Source organism: Triticum dicoccoides, chromosome 5A (genome assembly GCF_002162155.2).
Source record: "Triticum dicoccoides isolate Atlit2015 ecotype Zavitan chromosome 5A, WEW_v2.0, whole genome shotgun sequence".
NCBI classification, from domain to species: domain Eukaryota; kingdom Viridiplantae; phylum Streptophyta; class Magnoliopsida; order Poales; family Poaceae; genus Triticum; species Triticum dicoccoides.
The window spans coordinates 329,555,828-329,572,571 of record NC_041388.1 but is presented as its reverse complement, the minus strand read 5'-3'; positions in this window follow the sequence as shown (position 1 = coordinate 329,572,571).

Sequence of the window (16,744 nt, the reverse complement as noted above, 5' to 3'; positions counted from 1 at the left end):
AAACAGAATGAAACCTTCGGAAACGTGATTTTCTCATCAGATAAGATCCAGGAGACTTGGACCCTCCATCAAGAAAGCCACGAGGTGCTCACGAGGGTAGGGGGGCACCCCCCTAGGGCGCGCCCCCTGCCTCGTGGGCCCCTCGAAGCTCCACTGACGTACTTTTTCCTCCTATATATATCCACGTACCCCCAAACTATTGGGGACGGAGCCAAAAACCTAATTCCACCGCCGCAACTTTCTGTATCCATGAGATCCCATCTTGGGGCCTATTCCAGAGCTCCGTCGGAGGGGGCATCGATCACGGAGGGCTTCTACATCATCATCCAAGCCCCTCCGATGAAGTGTGAGTAGTTTACTTCAGACCTACGGGTCCATAGCTAGTAGCTAGATGGCTTCTTCTCTCTTTTTGCATCTCAATACAATGTTCTCCCCCTCTCTCATGGAGATCTAGTCGATGTAATCTTCTTTTTGCGGTGTGTTTGTTGAGACCGATGAATTGTGGGTTTATGATCAAGTCTATCTATGAATAATATTTGAATCTTCTCTGAATTCTTTTATGTATGATTGGTTATCTTTGCAAGTCTCTTCGAATTATCAGTTTGGTTTGGCCTACTAGATTGGTTGTTCTTGCCATGGGAGAAGTGCTTAGCTTTGGGTTCAATCTTGCGATGTCCTTTCCCAGTGACAGAAGGGGCAGCAAGGCACGTATTGTATTGTTGCCATCGAGGATAACAAGATGGTTTTTTTATCATATTGCATGAAATTATCCCTCTACATCATGTCATCTTGCTTAAGGTGTTACTCTATTTTTAACTTAATACTCTAGATGCATGCTGGATAGCGGTCGATGAGTGGAGTAATAGTAGTAGATGCAGGATCGTTTCGGTCTACTTGTCTCGGACGTGATGCCTATATACATGATCATACGTAGATATTCTCATAACTATGCTCAATTTTGTCAATTGCTCAATAGTAATTTGTTCACCCACCGTAGAATACTTATGCTCTTGAGAGAAGCCACTAGTGAAACCTATGGCCCCCGGGTCTGTTTCTCATCATATCAATCTCCATCACTTTATTATTGCTTTGCTTTTCCTTTACTTACTTTGCATCTCTATACCAAAAACATATTATTTATCATCTCCACCAGATCTCACTTTCGTAAGTGACCATGAAGGGATTGACAACCCCTAAGCGCGTTGGTTGCGTTGAGCTATTGTTTTTGTGTGGGTACGAGGGACTCGAGCATAGCCTCCTACTGGATTGATACCTTGGTTCTCAAAAACTGAGGGAAATACTTACGCTACTTTGTTGCATCATCCCTTCCTCTTCGGGGAAATCCAACGCAGTGCTCAAGAGGTAGCAAGAAGAATTTCTGGCGCCGTTGCCGGGGAGTCTGCGCAAAAGTCAACATACCAAGTACCCATCACAATCCCTATCTCCCGCATTACATTATTTGCCATTTGCCTCTCGATTTCCTCTCCCCCCAATTCACCCTTGTCGTTTTATTCGCCCTCTCTCTCTATCCTCCCTCTCTATTTGCCTCTTTTGCCCGTTTGCTCTTGTTTGCTCATGTGTTGGATTGCTTGTTTGTCGTGATGGCTCAAGATAATACTAAATTGTGTGACTTCACCAATACCAATAATAATGATTTCCTTAGCACTTCGATTGCTCCTCTTACCGATGCTGAATCTTGTGAAATTAATACTGCTTTGTTGAATCTTGTCATGAAAGATCCGTTCTCCGGCCTTCCTAGTGAAGATGTCGCTACCCATCTTAATAGCTTAGTTGATTTGTGTGACATGCAAAAGAAGAAAGATGTCGATAATGATATTTTTAGATTGAAGCTATTTCCTTTTTCGCTTAGAGATCGTGCTAAAGCTTGGTTTTCATCTTTGCCTAAAAATAGTATTGATTCATGGAACAAGTGCAAAGATGCTTTTATCTCTAAGTATTTTCCTCCCGCTCATCTCTCTTAGAAATGATATTATGAATTTTAAACAACTTGATCATGAACATGTTGCACAATCTTGGGAGAGAATGAAATTAATGATACGTAATTGCCCTACTCATGGTTTAAATTTGTGGATGATTGTTCAGAATTTTTATGCCGGATTGAATTTTGCTTCTAGAAATCTTTTAGATTCGGCCGCGGGAGGCACTTTTATGGAAATCACTTTAGGAGAAGCTACTAAACTCCTAGATAATATTATGGTTAATTATTCTCAATGGCATACTGAAAGATCTACTAAAAAGGTGCATGTGATAGAAGAAATTAATGTTTTGAGTGGAAAGATGGATGACCTTATGAAATTATTTGCTAATAAGAGTGTTTCTTCTGATCCTAATGATGTGACCTTGTCTACTTTGATTGAGAATAATAATGAGTCTATGGATGTGAATTTTGTTGGTAGGAACAATTTTGGTAACAACGCGTATAGAGGAAATTTCAATCCTAGGCCTTATCCTAGTAATCCCTCTAATAATTATGGTAATTCCTACAACAATTCTTATGGAAATTATAATAAGATGCCCTCTAATTTGAATCTAATATTAAAGAATTTATTTCTTCGCAAAAGAATTTCAATGCTATGATTGAAGAAAAATTGCTTAAGATTGATGATTTGGCTAGGAACGTTGATAGAATTGCTCTTGATGTTGATTCTTTGAAACTTAGATCTATTCCACCTAAGCATGATATCAATGAGTCTCTCAAAGCCATGAGAATTTCCATTGACGAGTGCAAAGAAAGAACCGCTAGGATGCGTGCTAAGAAAGATGCCTTTATAAAAGCATGTTCTTCTAGTTCCTATGAAAATAATGATGAAGATCTAAAAGTTATTGATGTGTCCCCTATTAAATCTTTGTTTTGCAATATGAATCTTGATAATGATGGGACTGAATATGATCCACCTTTACCTAGAAGGCGTTCTAAGAATTTGGAATTTGTTGATCTTGATGCTAAGTTTGATAAAAGTGGGATTGAAGAAATTAAAACCCTACATGTTGCTAAACCCACTATTATGGATTTCAAGGAATTTAACTATGAAAATTGCTCTTCAATTTATTGTATTTCCTTGTTGCAATCTGTGCTAAAATCTCCTCACGCTTATAGTCAAAATAAAGGGTTTACTAAACATATCGTTGATGCCTTGATGCAATCTTATGAAGAAAAACTTGAATTGGAAGTTTCTATCCCTAGAAAAATTTATGATGAGTGGGAACCAACTATTAAGATTAAAATTAAAAATTATGAGTTTTATGCTTTGTGTGATTTGGGTCCTAGTGTCTCTACTATTCCCAAAACTTTGTGTGATTTACTAGATTTCCGTGATTTTGATGATTGCTCTCTAAACTTGCATCTTGCGAATTCCACTATTAAGAAACCTATGGGAAGAATTAATGATGTTCTTATTGTTGCTAATAGGAATTATGTGCCCGTAGATTTTATAGTTCTTTATATAGATTGCAATCCTTCTTGCCCTATTATTCTTGGTAGACCTTTCCTTAGAACAGTTGGTGAAATTATTGATATGAAGGAAGGGAATATCAGATTTCAATTTCCATTAAAAAAGGGCATGGAACACTTTCCTAGAAATAAAATAAAATTACCATATGAATCTATCATGAGAGCCACTTATGGATTGCCTACCAAAGATGGCAATACCTAGATCTATTCTTGCTTGTTATGCCTAAGTAGGGGCGTTAAACGATAGCGCTTGTTGGGAGGCAACCCAATTTTATTTTTATTCCTTGCTTTTTGCTCCTGTTTAGTAATAAATAATTTATCTAGCCTCTGTTTTGGTTGTGTTTTTGTGTTTAATTAGTGTTTGTGCCAAGTAGAACCGTTGGGAAGACTTGGGGAAAATCTTGATTGAACTTGCTGTAAAAAACAGAAACTTTAGCACTCACGAGAACTGCTGTCATTTTGAATTGCAATTTGATATTTAGTTAATTCTTTTTGCAGACGATTAATAGACAAATTACTCACGTCCAGAAATTTATTTTAATTTTTTTGGGGTTCCAGAGCTTGCTCTAGATACATATTACTACAGACTGTTCTGTTTTTGACAGATTCTATTTTTCGTGTGTTGTTTGCTTATTTTGATGAATCTATGGCTAGTAAAATAGTTTATAATCCATAGAGAAGTTGTAATACAGTAGGTATAACACCAATATAAATAAATAATGAGTTCATTACAGTACCTTGAAGTGGTCTTTTGTTTTCTTTCCCTAACGGAGCTCACGAGTTTTCTACTTTAAGTTTTGTGTTGTGAAGTTTTCAAGTTTTGGGTAAAGATTTGATGGATTATGGAACAAGGAGTGGCAAGAGCCTAATCTTGGGGATTCCCATGGCACCCCCAAGATAATCTAAGGACACCTAAAAGCCAAAGCTTGGGGATGCCCCAGAAGGCATCCCCTTTTTCGTCCACTTCTATCGGTAACTTTACCTGGAGCTATATTTTTTTTCATCACATGATATGTGTTTTGCTTGGAGCGTCTTTTATGATTTGAGTCTTTGCTTATTAGTTTACCACAATCATCCTTGCTGTACACACCTTTTGAGAGAGCCATACATGATTTGGAATTTGATAGAATACTCTATGTGCTTCACTTATATCTTTTGAGCTTTATAATTTTGCTCTAGTGCTTCACTTATATCTTTTAGAGCACGGTGGTGGATTTGTTTTATAGAAACTATTGTTCTCTCATGCTTCACTTAGATTATTTTGAGAGTATTAATAGCATGGTAATTTGCTTAAAATCCTAATATGCTTGGTATGCAAGATTAATAATAAAACTTTCTTATGAGTGTGTTGAATACTAAGAAAAGTTTGATGCTTGATGATTGTTTTGAGATATGGAGGTAATAATATCAAAGTCATGCTAGTTGAGTAGTTGTGAAATTGAGAAATACTTGTGTTGAGGTTTGCAAGTCCCGTAGCATGCACGTATGGTAAACGTTATGCAACAAATTTAATACATGAGGTGTTATTTGATTGTCTTCCTTATGAGTGGCGGTCGGGGACGAGCGATGGTCTTTTCCTACCAATCTATCCCCCTAGGAGCATGCGCGTAGTGCCGAGGTTTTTGATGACTTGCAGATTTTTTCAATAAGTATGTGAGTTCTTTATGACTAATGTTGAGTCTATGGATTATACGCACTCTCACCCTTCCACCCTTGCTAGCCTCTTCGGTACCGTGCATTGCCCTTTCTCACATTGAGAGTTGGCGCAAACTTCGCCGGTGCATCCAAACCCCGTGATATGATACGCTCTTTCACACATAAACCTCCTTATATCTTCCTCAAAACAGCCACCTATTATGGCATTTCCATAGCCATTCCGAGATATATTGCCATGTAACTTTCCATCATTCCGTTCATCATGACACATTCTGTGACGCCCGGATAATCAAGCTACAGTAACCCTCTACTAACGATGCCACGTCACCTCCATTTCGGTTACTAACCTCGCGTTAGTTCGAAATCGATTCAAATCCAAATTCAAAATCAAACAAATAATAAAAGTTTTCCAATCTTAAAACTAAAATGTTTGGAGAGAGCCAAATAATGCATAAGTAATATTGGTGAAGAAACCAACCTCTTTGAAAGTGTTTGATTCCTAAAGTAAATAAAATAGTAGCAAAACAATTAATCAAATGCTTTTTACAATTAATAAATTATTAAACTATTCTATCTAGTTGCCCAAACTTAGGTGGCCGTAGTATAATCATTTAGACCAAATTAGGGACTACTTTTATAAGTCATAAATCTAAAATAAAAGTGAAACTAAAGGTAACAGAAAAATAAATAAAAGAATAAAAACAGAAGACAAAACAAATACAAAAAGAAAAAAAAACAGGACCCCCCCCGCTGGGCCAAGTGGCCCAGCTGGCCTCAACCGCTCAAACGGGCCGGCCCACCCCGGCCCAGCCGCTCCCTATAACCCCGTGAGCCTCCCCGAGACCCTAGCCCGATCCCACTCTCCACTCCTCCCCACGATCCCCTTGTCTCACTCGTCTGGATCGGGATCGAGGCGACCTTTCCCTCGCCCCCATCGCCCCTGGCGCACGATCCCCTCTCCTCCCTCAGTCCCCCTCGATCCGGATCGGGCTCCGACCCTGGTGCCCCGCTGCTCGCCTCGCCGTCGGTATTCCCCGACACCGCTCGTCGTCTCCGTCGTCGCCCACGCCCGATGCAAGCCGCAGCCGGCGCCGCCCCGCTCGAACTTCTCCACGCCCCTCCTCTCCATCGCCGACTCGGCCCCGACGTCACCACCTCGACGCCGTCGATTGCCGGATCCCGCTTCCTCGCCATACCTCCTCCTCTACGTCGCTGTCGTCCCCGTCCTCCTCCACAACGGCTCCCTCGAGCCTCGCCGCCCCCTGGTCTCTACTCGAATGTGAGGGCCGCCTTCCCTCTCTTCCCTCTCTGTCCAGCGCCGCCTCCCGTTCGTCCCCGCGTGCTAGAACGAGACGCTCCGCCCCTGACCCCCCTTCGTGGCCGCGCTGTACGCGCGCCGCCCTGCGCCCCCGTCCACGGCCACGAATGGCCAACCATCCCCCGCTGCGCCCGGCGCTCGCGCCCATCAGGCATCTACGGCCTTGTCCGCCTCACGCCCCCAATGGCCGCTCGTTGGCTCCCTGAACCGCCGCCCCTTTCCATCCCGCGGCGGTCCTGTTGCTGTGCCGCATCGGCGCGCAGCCCCGGCCCCCTGCACGGCAGCTGCCTCTCGTCGTGGTGGCCGCCAGCACCCATCGCCGTTTCCCCACCGTCGACCTGGCGGGTGCCCAGCACCCGCTCCAGGTGCCCGTCGGCCCGACCCGCTGTGGCCTCTGTGCCATTGACCCGAGGGGCCCAGCCCACATAACGTTTTAACAAAAAAAAGAAAAGGAAATAATAAATAAATAATAATAATTAAAATATTAATTGATTAATTAAAGAATTAATTAACTTAATTAATCCTGATTAAATTAATCTAATCACTAGTTAACTTAATTAAACTCTGATTAGCCTGTTCAGTCAATGACATGCGGCCCCCACACGTCAGTTTGCCCAGTCAACGCCCTGTTGACTGCTGACGTCATGCTGACGTCATGATGACATCATCATACACTATTCTGGATAATGTTGATTTAGAGTAATTAAATAAATTCTAAAAATGATTAAATCTTTTGAAATTAATATAAAATAAACCGTAGCTCGGATGGAAAAACTTTGTACATGAAAGTTGCTCAGAACGACGAGACGATTCCGGATACGCAGTCCGTTCGTCCGCCACACACCCCTCACCTATTGAACTCGCAACTTTCCCCCTCCGGCTGCTCTGCCCGAAAACGAGAAACACTGGGAATACTTCTCGGATGTTTCCCCCCTTAACCGGTACCACCTCATACCACGTTAGGGCACACCTAGCACCGCTCATTGTCATGTCACGCATCGTCGTGTTTATGTTTGCATTGTATTCATTGTTTCTTCCCCCTCTTATCTCCGGTAGACTACGAGACCGACGCTGCTGCTGCCCAGTTCGACTACGGAGTTGACGACCCCTCTCTCTTGCCGGAGCAACCAGGCAAGCCCCCCCCTTTGATCACCAGATATCGCCTACTCTTCTCTATACTGCTTGCATTAGAGTAGTGTAGCATGTTACTGCTTTCAGTTAATCCTATACTGCTGCATAGCCTGTCCTTGCTACTACTATTGTTACCTTTACCTGCTATCCTACTGCTTAGTATAGGATGCTAGTGTTCCATCAGTGGCCCTACACTCTTGTCCGTCTGCCATGCTATACTACTGGGCGGTGATCACTTCGGGAGGTGATCACGGGCATATACTATATACTTTACACTATTACATTACCTGTGATACTGTTCGGAGATGGGGGCTGAAAGGACAGGTGGCTTCATCCCGGTAGAGGTGGGCCTGGGTTCCCGACGGCCCCCAACTGTTACTTTGTGGCGGAGCGACAGGGCAGGTTGAGACCGCCTAGGAGAGAGGTGGGCCTGGCCCTTTTCAGCGTTCGCGGATATTTAACACGCTTAACGAGATCTTGGTATATGATCTGAGTTGGCTACGAGCCTATACGCACTAACCATCTACGTGGGAGTAGCTATGGGTATCCCGACGTCATGGTATCAGCCGAAGCACTTCGTGACGCGAGCGACTGAGTGGCGCGCGCCGGATTGGAACGTAAGCCTGCTCTTGTATTAAGGGGGCTAGTTCTGCTTTCGGCCGCATACGCAACGTGCAGGTGTGCTATGGGTGATGGGCCCAGACCCCTGTGCGCTTAGGTTTAGACCGGCGTGCTGGCCTCTCTGTTGAGCCTAGGTGGGGCTGCGACGTGTTGATCTTCCGCGGCCGGGCATGACCCAGGAAAGTGTGTCCGGCCAAATGGGATCAAGCGTGTTGGGTAAGTTGGTGCACCCCTGCAGGGAAGTTAATGTATTCGAATAGCCGTGATCTTCGGGAACAGGACGACTTGGAGTTGTACCTTGACCTTATGACAACTAGAACCGGATACTTAATAAAACACACCCTTCCAAGTGCCAGATACAACCGGTGGTCGCTCTCTCTCAGGGATACGAGGAGGGGATCGCCGGGTAGGATTATTGCTATGTGATGTTACTTGGAGGACTTCAGACTGTCCTCTTCTACCTGTTGCAAGACGAAGGTGACCAGAAGCGTAGTCTTCGATAAGACTAGTTATCCCCCTCTTATTCTGACATTCTGCAGTTCAGTCCACTGATATGGCCCTTTACACATATATCCATGCATATGTAGTATAGATCCTTGCTTGTGAGTACTTTGGATGAGTACTCACGGTTGCCTTGTTGCCCCTTTTCCCCCTATCTCTACTCGGCTGCTGCGACCAGACGATGGAGCCCAGGAGCCAGACGCCACCGTCGATGACGACTACTACCCCGGAGGTGCCTACTACTATGTGCAGCCCGCTGACGACGACCAGGAGTAGCTTAGGAGGATCCCAGGCAGGAGGCATGCGCCTCTTTCGATCTGTATCCCAGTTTGTGCTAGCCATCTTATGGCAACTTGTTTAACTTATGTCTGTACTCAGATATTGTTACTTCCGCTGACTCGTCTATGATCGAGCACTTGTATTCGAGCCCTTGAGGCCCCTGGCTTGTATTATGATGCGTGTATGACTTATTATGTTTTTAGAGTTGTGTTGTGATATCTTCCCGTGAGTCCCTGATCTTGATCGTACACGTTTGCGTGTATGATTAGTGTACGATTGAATCGGGGGTGTCACACATTCATCATTGTCATATTGCTTAGCATGATCATGTAGTTGACATAGTATTTGTGGCAAAGCCACCTTTCATAATTCTTTCATACACGTCACTCTTGGTTCATTGGATATCCCGGTACACTGCCGGAGGCATTCACATAAAGTCATCTTTGTTCTAGTATCGAGTTGTAATCATTGAGTTGTAAATAAATAGAAGTGTGATGATCATCATTATTAGAGCATTGTCCCAAGTGAGGAATAAATAAAAAAAGAGAGAGAAAGGCCATAAAAAAGAGAAGGCCCAAAAAATGAGGGAAAAAGAGAGAAGGGACAATGTTACTATCCTTTTACCACACTTGTGCTTCAAAGTAGCACCATGATCTTCATAGTAGAGAGTCTCTCATGTTATCACTTTCATATACTAGTGGGAATTTTTCATTATAAAACTTGGCTTGTATATTCCAACATTGGGCCTCCTCAAGTGCCCTAGGTCTTCGTGAGCAAGCAAGTTGGATGCACACCCACTAGTTTCTTTTGTTGAGCTTTCATACATTTATAGCTCTAGTGCATCCGTTGCATGGCAATCCCTACTCCTTGCATTAAGATCAATCGGTGGGCATCTCCATAGCCCATTGATTAGCCTTGTTGATGTGAGACTTTCTCCTTTTTTGTCTTCTCCACATAACCCCCCTTCATTATATTCTATTCCACCCATAGTGCTATGTCCATAGCTCGCGCTCATATATTGCGTGATAGTTTATAGGTTTGAGGTTACTAAAGTATGAAACAATTGCTTGGCTTGTCATCGGGGTTGTGCATGATGATAGCATTCTTGTGTGACGAAAATGAAACATGACTAAACTATATGATTTTGTAGGGATGAACTTTCTTTGGCCATGTTATTTTGAGAAGACATAATTGCTTAGTTAGTATGCTTGAAGTATTATCATTTTTATGTCAATATGAACTTTTGTCTTGAATCTTTCAGATCTGAATATTCATACCACAATTAAGAAGAATTACATTAAAATAATGCCAAGTAGCACTCCGCAACAAAAATTCTGTTTTTATCATTTACCTACTTGAGGACGAGCAGGAATTAAGCTTGGGGATGCTTGATACGTCTCCAACGTATCTATAATTTTTGATTGCTCCATGCTACATTATCTACTATTTTAGACATTATTGGGCTTTATTTTCCACTTTTATATTATTTTTGGGACTAACCTATTAACCGGAGGCCCAGCTCAGAATTGCTGTTTTTTTGCCTGTTTTAGGGTTTCGAAGAAAAGGAATATCAAACGGAGTCCAAATGGAATGAAACCTTCGGAAACGTGATTTTCTCATCAGATAAGATCCAGGAGACTTGGACCTTCCGTCAAGAAAGCCACGAGGTGCTCACGAGGGTAGGATATAGTCCGACAGTCCGGCCAAAGGATATAGTCCGGCTGTCCGGAGACCCCCTAATCCAGGACTCCCTCAGTAGCCCCTAAACCAGGCTTCAATGACAACGAGTCCGGCGCGCAGTGTTGTCTTCAGCATTGCAAGGCGGGTTCCTGCTCCGAATACACCACAGAAGAATTTGAATACAAGGATAATGTCCGACCCTGCAAAATAAGTTCCACATACTACCGTAGAGAGAATAATATTTCCACAAATCTAATCTGCTGACACGTTTTGGCAACATGACATTACGCCACGGCCCGGTGACTACTTGAACCGTTTCATTAAACTAGCCCCGCACATAACGCGAGGCAGTTTCTTGACACGTCTTGTCAAAGCAGAGATCGTGTTCCCCTTATTACGGGATTCTCATCAATACGGACGTGGGTAACCCAACCGCACCATCGACTACGGCGCTTGGGGGATAAGCGAGTTTTACCAGGCTAGTGGGGGCGCATAGTTTCGGCCGCCCATATAAAGGGACAAGGTATAACTTTTTTCTACCCACGCCTTCTTCCTCCTTGCTCATTCTCTCTTGCGCACTCAAGCTCCAACGCCCAAGCCTACATCCTTCCTCTCAACCTTCTCCAATCATGTCCGGAGTGGGAGGCAAATGGATGGCTTCCTCTGTCACGGAGGGACACATCAAAAAGCTGTGCAGAGCCGGATACTTCGGATCGTCCCCACCCCAGAACCTCACGATAGGGTAGTCTTCCTCCACCACTTCCTCCGCGGACTGGGGTTTCCCCTCCATCCATTTGTCCGTGGTCTTATGTTCTACTGCGGGCTGGACTTTCATGATCTGGCCTCGAACTTTATCCTCAACATTTCGGCGTTCATCGTCGTGTGTGAGGCTTTCCTCCGCATCTGGCCCCACTTCGGCCTGTGGCTGAAGACCTTCAATATCAAGCCGAAGGTGGTGGGAGGCCAACAAGCGGAATGCGGCGGAGCCATGGTGGGCAAGATGCCCAATGTTACATGGCTTGAGGGCTCCTTCGTGGAGACCATAAAGGGGTGGCAATCGGCCTGGTTCTACATCACCGAGCCGTGCGATGCCAACTGGGCGGCAGCCCCCGAGTTTCGATTCGGAATCCCCACGTGGCTCACCTCTTGGAAAGAGAAGGGTCTGTCTTGGGGTGCATCGGCGGAGCTGGACGGACTCCACAAATGTATCCGGAATATGGCAAGCAAGAAGCTCAAGCTCATCAACATAGTCCAAGTCATGCTCTTCCGCCGGATCCTCCCGTGCCAACAACGGGATTTCAATTTATGGGAGTTTGACCCAGCCCGGCACCAGACTCTCAGCGAGCTCTTCGATACGACGCACAAGGACGTCTGGAGGGTGCTTTTCAAGGGCGCCGAGGTCCCTCCCTCTCTCACCGAGGACCGCGGGCTAAGCGTGAAGCGCCCTGCAAATCTGGTAAGTTCTGTACATCTGGTAGGATATTTACTTCCCATTGCTTAACCACGTGCAAGGTCTGAGCTCCCATGCCTTTGACAGGACTGGGTGGAGGCATCGGAGCAGATCAACTATCCGGCCCCTCTGCCCGAAGACACTGCGGATGCTCTCCTGACGGAGATGCTGACTCCGGCTCCTTACAAGGTGCGGAGAAGACCAAGAAGGCCAAGGGAACCCGAAAGAGTTCCCGGCGCCAGGTAGTATCGGACTCGTCGTCCGTTGACTCCTCGACGAACTCTTCCCATGAAGATGAGGAGGAAGATGAAGATGCTCCCCCTCTAGTCGGGGGAGACAAGAAAAGGAAGGCCGCCCCAACTGGGGAGGCCGAAGGGTCCAAGAAGGGAAGGACTCTCCTTCCGGACAGTTCCACCACCGCCGCCGAAGGCAAAGACGAGTGGCTGCTCAGAGCCAAGCCCCTGGTGAAGTCGTAAGTATTTGGATACCAGAGTAACTCATAGCATTCATTTGTCGCACTGCTTCTCCTAACGCTGAATATGATTATGCAGACCGCCTCGTGCCCGTATCGACGTATCTTCGTCGGACGGCTCCCTGCACTCATCGGATATGGATAGCGATCCACTTCTGACCGCCACGTCCCCTTGCCCTACGGACAATGCCGAGGTATTGTCTCAAGAGGCACCGGGTCAAGGGGAGACAGTCCCGGAGGCGCCTCAAGGCGACCTTCTGGACTGCGGGAGCAAAGGGAGTAAGGCTCCCGAGGGCCCCGAGTTCGGCCCCACAGTCGAACACCGCACTGAAACCTCCAACGGTCCCGGATTCGGGCAGGCGGCCTTCTTTCAAAAGGGGCAAGACGCCTGTGCCGGTGACCTCTGTCCATCTAGAGGTGCCAGACAACTTGCTGGGAGCGCTTCGCAGCGCTTCCATTGACGAAGAGCACCACACTATTATGAGTGCGGTGATCAAGAAGGTTCAGTCCGCCAAGAGCGGACTGACTGAAGCCTGTGCCATCCTTCTAACAGACTTTGAGGTAAGTGTTTAAAATATGGGAAAAATATTACCGCATAGACAGTAGCCCCTGATGCTTTGTTCGGTGTTCACAAAGAAAAGCCGAACAGAGGATCAAACAATATCGCAGGAGTCTAATATAAGTATGTCAATATGCGTATGCAGGCTTCGCTGCTGGCATCTGCCGCACTGACTGCGGAGTTCGCCGCGCTGAAGCAGGACCTTAAAGGGTCCAAGGACGAGCTCGGCCTTGCCAAGAGGCAGCTCGAGGAGAACAAAGGTAAGTAATACCTAGTCTATGGATATGTATAAAAAGAATGTGATTGCAAAATGACAGGATCATCATAAATTTGCCAGGGGCCACGGCCGAGGTGGTGACCCTGAAGCAAGCGCTATCTGAGGCCGAAGACAAAGCGGCCAAGGAGCGCACCGAGCGGGAAAGGCATGAGGCACGGGTGGGCGAGGTGCAGCAAGAGCTCCACGCTCTTGTGACGAAGCATGAGGCATTGGAGCTTGACTTGAAGACGCGAGAGTCTGAGCTTGCCGCGGCCCTCGAGAGCGCAAAGAGTGCCAAGGCCGAAGCCCAAAAGGCCCTCCAGGAGATTGATGCGATGAAGAAGATAGCGGTGGGTAAGGCGTTCTATATGCAAAGCAAGCATGTGAAAGTAAATTATTTGTTACTTACCCGAACCCGGAGCTCTCCAGGAGCATTCACAGATTTTCCCCGCAGCGTCTCGGATGCCGCAATGTTTTACTAGGCCGAGGAGGGAAGCTCAATGGAGAAGTTGTTCTGGGCCCGAACACCCGGTGCCTATGAGCGACCAGGTAAAGCAGCTGGTCGAGCTACACAAGGCGGCCGAACAGGCCATGAAGGGCTTTATAGTCCGGCTGTGGCCTGGCGACGCCCTTCCAAACAACTACTTTGGCCTGGTGAGGCGGCTTGTGGACGCCTGCCCACAGCTGGAAGTCGTCAAGCGGTCCGTCTGCATTGAAGGTGCACGCCGGGCTTTCGCCCATGTGAAGGTGCAATGGGCCAAGCTAGACGCCGTGAAGCTAATGAAGGAAGGGCCACCGAAGGGCAAGGAGCATCGCCACCCCGAGATGTACTATGAGGGTGTCCTGAAGGGTGCCCGTCTCGTAGCGGACGAGTGTACCAAAGATACAATATTTGAGTAAATCCGCTCGTGTAATCCTGTATTTATGAAAACTTGTTCATATGCGCTATGCAACGCTTGTTTGAATTTAAAATATTACCTTCTGTTTGGTTGTTTATCAAATCGGAGAGATGGCTAGTCGTCGGCTTCTGCCCCCCATGCCACAAGTGCTGGGGTGTTCGGGATAAACCTGAGCACTCTTGTTCCCATTGTTGGGTCCTTCGAGGGAGGTGCTCAGCACAACGAACAAGGCAATCGGACTATAATGCGTTATCACTCTCACTTAGCCATAGAATTCTATAATTTTAAATTTCGGCGAAGCCCCTAGTATTCGGAAGGCTGAATTCGGGGCGCGATACACGCCTTAAGCCGGACAGGACCGACTCCTCGCTCTAAGCGGCATAAGTCTTTAGGGACTCGAAAACCTCTCGAACAGCGACCAGTCTCTCGCCTTATCATGACAGTGAGTTTTAGCTTTCTCTATTGAGGTGCTTAGCCCAGCTGAATCGGGGCACAATCGCAGTAGTTCTCCCAGTACTACCTTAGCCGATATAGCGGAACGTAAGGTACCAAAACATGGGAGCCGGGAAAACCCAACTATTGACCAAAGACATGATTCAGAGCTGATGCATATAATGCTATAAGTTCGGCGTGCCGCACTTGTGAAAGTGTTCGGACTTCTCACACCATATTGTGGGCTACTTAAGCCCCTGGTGTATTGGCCGTACCGAAGTGTACGGTTGCAAGGTGTCATTAATGAACACACACACACACACACACATATATATAAGGAAGAATGCAATAATAGTGTTAATGCTATGCATTGTTTATTCAAAAAGGTGCGTTAAAGAAGAATGATACAGGTAGTGCAATAAGCAAAAAATATGACTATGTCCCCTCCAAGGGCAAGCTGAAGAATAGTATTAAAGCAAGTATTGCACTCGTTATCGTAATCCACCTGGGAGTTCCGTGGTGTGACGTAGCTTTCTGCCTTCTTGGATGCTGCATCATATGTTCGGCAATCATGCTGCCGGACAGAGTTTCTAGAGATTCAAGTCTTGAAAGAGAGAAAAATAACAAAGCACGAAGCCCCTAGTGCGGTTTAAGCCGCGTCTTGGGGCGTGCCATAGTCATGCCCCCTTCCCCGCCTGTGCCCATGGTATTTTTAATGCGTAATTATGTACGCATGTCACGAGTTTCGCCGTTTGGCTTGGGCCGGGGTGGGGGGCCACATTGCTATGAAAGCTCGGGACGTGCGAGGCGGTCCTGTTGCCGATTACTTCGGGCTCGGTTGAAGGTGTTCGGGTCCTTAAACACCGAACTAGTGGATTGCCTTAACAGGTCGCTTTGCGCTTCCACTGCGAGGGCCGCAGTGTGCTCCTCCGTTCTGAGAGAGCGCTCTGTGTTTCCATTAACTGTAATGACCCCCCGAGATCCTGGCATCTTGAGCTTGAGGTATGCATAATGCGGTACCGCATTGAATCTCGCAAATGCGGTTCGCCCGAGCAGTGCATGATAACCACTGCGGAATGGGACTATATCGAAGATTAACTCTTCACTTCGGAAGTTATCCGGGGATCCGAAGACCACTTCAAGTGTGACTGAGCCTGTGCAATGGGCCTCTACACCTGGTATGACGCCTTTAAAGGTCGTTTTTGTGGGTTTGATCCTTGAGGGGTCTATACCCATTTTGTGCACTGTGTCCTGATAAAGCAGGTTCTGGCTGCTGCCGCCATCCATAAGGACTCGAGTGAGGTGAAATCCGTCAATGATTGGGTATAGGACCAGTGCGGCGAATCCGCCATGATGGATACTAGTGGGGTGGTCCCTGCGATCGAAGGTGATCAGACAGGAGGACCATGGGTTGAACTTTGGGGCGACTGGCTCCAACGCATATACGTCCCTGAGCGCACGCTTCCGCTCCCTCTTGGGGATGTGGGTTGCATATATCATGTTCACCGTCCGCACTTGTGGGGGGAACCTCTTCTGTCCTCCGGTATTCGGCTGCCGGGGCTCCTCCTCGTCATTGCTATGTGGCCCCTTATCTTTGTTTTCGGCAATTAACTTGCCGACCTGCTTGAACGCCCAACAATCCCTGTTGGTGTGGTTGGCTGGCTTGTCGGGGGTGCCGTGTATTTGACACGAGCGATCGAGTATACAGTCCAAACTGGACGGGCCTGGAGTGCTTCTTTTGAATGGCTTTTTCCGCTGACCGGGTTTAGAGCCTTTGAATCCGGCATTGACTGCCGTATCCTCGGTATTGTCACTATTAATGCGGTGCTTATGTTTGTTGCGACGTGGCCTGCTATTGCTGTCCTTGGTATCCTAAGTACCATGGTTCTTTGATATGTTTTTACCGCGAGCCAGCCAGCTGTCTTCTCCCGCACAAAAGTGGGTCATGAGTGTCATGAGGTCTGCCATAGATTTCGGCTTTTCCTGACCAAGGTGCCGGGCTAGCCACTCGTCGCGGA